The sequence below is a fragment of the Penaeus japonicus genome, unplaced genomic scaffold (genome assembly GCF_977035675.1).
Source record: "Penaeus japonicus unplaced genomic scaffold, GWHDUDI00000001_assembly GWHDUDI00000031, whole genome shotgun sequence".
Classification (NCBI taxonomy): domain Eukaryota; kingdom Metazoa; phylum Arthropoda; class Malacostraca; order Decapoda; family Penaeidae; genus Penaeus; species Penaeus japonicus.
In genome coordinates, this window is record NW_028234433.1 from 11,335,200 (window position 1) to 11,340,199 (window position 5,000).

Genomic DNA, 5,000 nt, shown 5'->3' on the forward strand with positions numbered 1-5,000 from the left:
AGAAACAGAAACCGGAAGAGAGAGGAAGAGAGAGCGAGAAATAAGAACAAATAAGAAGGAAATCTAAGATTGTCAAAAAATAGAAAAAATAAAGAAATCGAAGGAAAGGAAAAACACAGAGAACAAGGAAGAATGAAATTCGAATTATTTACAGAAAAGAGAAGGGCAGAAAGGGAAGAAAGAAGGAAGGAATCACGTCCAAATCTAGCGCAATTCTCGGTAACTACTCACTTTATAGTCTAAGTGGACATCTAGAGAATTGGGTTCTCTTGCAACTGACTTTGACAGAGGATTTCCGACGGGAATGTTAGTCTGCAGCGCCCCTCCCCCCCTCCCCGCCTCAGCATCTGACTTATCTCGCTTTAATCTCACTTGTCAGTCATTTCTGGCGTCGCGCACTTGCGAAGGTCAGGCACTTGCAGCTTCTTACTTCTTGAATGCATGTGCTTATTTCTTTGTTCCCGTTTTGGCCTGCATGGCTGAAGACATGTGGTAGGTCGCGTTCATTCCGTCTTCTCTATAGGGAAATCATGATATGTAATAACAAAGAGAAGAAATGCGTGAAAAGTAAATATGCAACGCTTTCATTTTTTTTCTTTATTGTTGCTAGTGTTTTTTTTCGAAGATTCCTTTTCACTTGAATTTTGATGTAATGTTATGCTGGATTTTCACAAATAGCTCAAAATAAGAACATATTTTTCCACTTATATACTTTGGTTTCTATTTCAGTTTTCATCTCTACCTCATCTATAAAACAAATTCTAGAAAAGAAATCCTTCATGATTCAACATTTAATTTATATATATTTTTTCTCGTAGTTCTATTTTTAATTACTTGGAAAACTAGTCCACTTAAGTGCATCCATTAACCTAACCAAGTGCTGGGAAGAGAGGGAGGAATTTGCCAAAATTCAATTTCGCTAAAACGCGGTTTATTATTACATCCATATATCATATTTCTTTCGCAATTAACTCCGTTCTCTCTTCTGGGAGAACCTTTGCTTCACAAAACCCACAAATTGCTCTGGCCTCCGTGTTTCACTTTAAACAAGGTACTTCCTATTCTAACCAATTTCAAAACTAATTACCTCGATTTTGCTACTGGCAGGACCTGCTCTGCTCAGTGATATCGCCATCACTGTATGAGGTGCACACACACCGAAATCTGTTCATGTAAGAAAGAGTTATATAACTGTGCTCTGTGTGCTTTCCAATTAATCAAATCATATTGAAGAACTCACACAGGTAACTGGTCAAAATACAACAAACAGCAGCTTTTAACTTTTAACCCTGCGTTACTTACATAAACGTATTCAGTGGTTAAGATGATTTAAACCCATCTTGGGGTATCCAACTGCGTATATTATACGTATTTTACGGGACTATAACACAAGGCATATTTTCGTGTGCTTTTACAATCCACACGCCTTCCGGATATTTTCCTCAAATGCGTGCAGATAAGTGCTTATACACGAAAATATCTCGAGAACCATTTAATCTGTACTTCCTACAAGTCAGATGGAGATCTTTGGTTTGAATGTTACGAAAAAATACTTGATTATTTTTATAAAAATAAAATATGATTCGTAACAAACAAGTCCAAGCATGAAGAGCTTTTTTAAATCGTTTCAAATTTAAATTGATGGACAATAACACGGACTCTCTTTGCCTCATTGTTTACATTAGGGGGCCCAAGGTTCTACTCAGGAACCTTCACCCTGTTGGGCAGGCCCAAGCGCTCCATCTGGGGACAAGGAGAGCCCCGCAGCGTAACCCGAATCCTACTCAATATTTCGCGGGCAATAAAGATATAGAGCCTCTGTTCACCTTCGACATTTTTGAGATTGTCTTGTTATGAAAAAGCTTCTGAAGCCACCCCAAATACGCCTCCAAGGGTTTTGCAAGCAACTTTCCTGTTGTTTACAGAGTGTAGATTGTCGAATGTACACGATAATTCGTGTAGATAACCCATTTAGTCTCCTTCCCATGGCATGAGTTAAAGGGGCGTGTACCAAAATGGTCTTTGCAAAATCCGCATATTTGCAAGTCCAACCCGTCAGATGGCGAGAAAATTCATCACATCCGTTTATTATACTGAGTCGAAAGCCGATCTGATTGCCCGCCGACCCATGCGGTGCTTCCAAGCCCACGGCTCAAACTTCATGCGTTCAGCTCGAAGAAAAACATTTTATAGAGGCCCATAAAGCACTTCGATAAGATGAGGCGATGTAAGGATAAACGTTCATGGCCGTGTTTGTATGTACATGGGGATGTGTGTGCTTGGAGAAGTTGAAGTTTGTGTGGCGGCAAAACTGTGTTAGTAAAAGTGAGGTTATGCATATTGGTATAAGTTCTAATGTTGATTAAGGAATATACTATGGGCTGCAATGACACACACACACACACACACACACACACACACACACACACACACACACACACACACACACACACACACACACACACACACACACACACTCACACAAACCCACCCACCCACACACACAGAAAGAGAAAGAGAGAGAGAGAGAGAGAGAGAGAGAGAGAGAGAGAGAGAGAGAGAGAGAGAGAGAGAGAGAGAGAGAGAGAGAGAGAGAGAGAGAGAGAGAGAGAGAAAGCTTGAGTTTTTAGAATCTGTGGTATGACTTTCAACATGTGTTGCACACAGGACGAGAACGCCTTAAGAGGTAAACTCTTTGAAAAACATTTTGTTGGCAGAAGTTTATCTAGTGTTCATAAAGATTATTCATTTTTCGCGAATCATTTTTCTTATATGTGTAGTTACTTACTATATGATAGTGCTGTTTTCCTAGACTTAAGCAGTATAGCTAAACACGATTTCTAAATTATTATTTTAGAAACCTCACTTTTGCACTTATAACTGTCTCCTGCATAGGAGAGTCCTCGACCGCATTGTCGGTTAAGCAAGGATCTCGAGGTATATTAAGTTCTATTCAAACTTCTCGAACTTTGTCGAGAAGGATCAAATTCCTTTAGCTTCCCGCACCGAAGTTCCGCGCCGAACTTTACATCAAACCAATGTTTGAATTCCATTACTTATGGGTAACTTACTGCGACCAGTATATGATGACGTTGTTATCATAATGCCAGTAGGCAATCGTAGTGGCAACGACTTTATTGAATCATATGCTACAATATTATTTTTCTTATCAAGCGCAATGCAGTTAAGGGTGTTCTTGATACTCCTTCCGTTGTCTCCAGTAACCCTTGCAATGGACGTCCGAAATCTGACATCAGCGAAACTGGCAGGTTCCTCTACAAAGGAACAAGTCAGCATGAACGCATTGTTAGGTATGCTAGGGATTAATTCTTGATTTTTTCAGTGGGAGATGAGGGCCATAACTCGTATGCAAGATTAATATTAGAATCTCTTTTGATGAAGAATGCGCCAAATTTTAGTGCTGGCCAATAGGCCCTGGAAGCTTTGGAGCGGAATCTCATTCAGTAGGTAAATGCTTCCTCGGATTACTCGGGCTTGCCTCGCCTCCTGTGCCCTGATTCAGTTCTCGCTCCAAAGGCCTACTAAATATATTTATCAGGATTTACTTCGACTATCCAAAAGGACTCGGAGCGTCACGATTTATCCCTATGCTCCTATTTTTATCCATTATAACAATAGCTGTTCTGTCAAGCTGCCTCTGATTTCACACCGTTTTAGATGAGCACATTAAGACAAACGCATTGACAGATAATAGGTAGGAGACTGATGGATCTAGGCAGCTGACTGGCAGGTAAAGATACCTAGGTAGGTAATATCACCCGATAAAGATACAGATACAAAGAGTGAATTGTAAGCCAAGAAAAGAAAGACATAGGGAATGGCAAATAGTTATTATATAATATATATATATGTATATGTATATATATATATATATATATATATATATATATATATATTTATGTATATATATATATATAGATAGATAGATAGATGGATAATTAGACAGACAGAGAACTAGTTACATAAATATCCTTAGATTTATAGACACACACACACATATATTCACACACACACACACACACACACACACACACATTCACACTCACATTCACACACATACTCACACTCACACTCACACGGAAACGCACACTTTTACACATTTATCCTTGCCCGCGTGCCACTGTTGGTTTACTACTTCCAAAAGAAACCGGATTGTGTTCAAGAGAAATATTGGTTTATCATTAAGATCATTGGGTATAGATGTTGGAGGTGAGTGTTCGTGGAATCGTTTCTTTGGTGTATATGTGTACTTATGATTAAGGTGGATGGAATTATATACGTCTTGTGGACTTTTATACAATATGTATATTTGGGGCACACGTGACGTGACGAGAAATTACCCAGATACTTTATAAAACGGTCGTAAAATTATCTCATATTCAAAAAGATTCATTCACGTCACACAATGGATGACTGGGTTTGTCACACAAGAACTAGTATCGGTGATTCAGCAAGGAAGAAATCCCCTGAACAGCCTTTATATCCGTGTCATACACCCGCAAACATACCGAGGGCCGTTGACAATTTCTCTTCACCTGCTTCAGTCCCAGTTTCCTGCGTCGCTGCGGTGGGTAAAATTGCGACACGACACCATTTGTTACCCGGAATGATTACAAACGTCGGCGAGGATATTTGTATCGCGCTATAAACTAAGATGGAGGTTCGGCCATCTTCGGAGCAGTCGCGGAAGACGGCCCAAGGCGGCGGGGACGAGGCTAAGATCTTGATAGATGGAGAAACAGATTTTCTTGCGTTACCTCCGTTCTCGGATAGCCTTTATTTATTTCCCTCTTGGCCGCCCGCTTATTTTGGCGACCGGGATGGGCGAGCGCACGGGACGGGAAGCCACACCAAACAGATACCGGAAATTTTGGGCGCATCCTCTCTCTCTCCTGTTAACGCGAGTGCAATCACAAGGAGAAGACGAGGCAAGTGATCGCGGACGGCTCGCAGGGGAAGAAAATAATACAGAAAGCTGT

The 5,000-nt window shown here is 40.4% G+C and overlaps 1 protein-coding gene across 1 annotated transcript in view; it reads left to right on the forward strand.

Annotated features, from left to right (window-relative positions):
- The window catches only part of LOC122251983 (uncharacterized), a 107,449-nt gene that overhangs the window by 64,643 nt on the left and 37,806 nt on the right, over nt 1-5,000 (forward strand). The gene's annotated exons all lie outside the window — the stretch shown is intronic.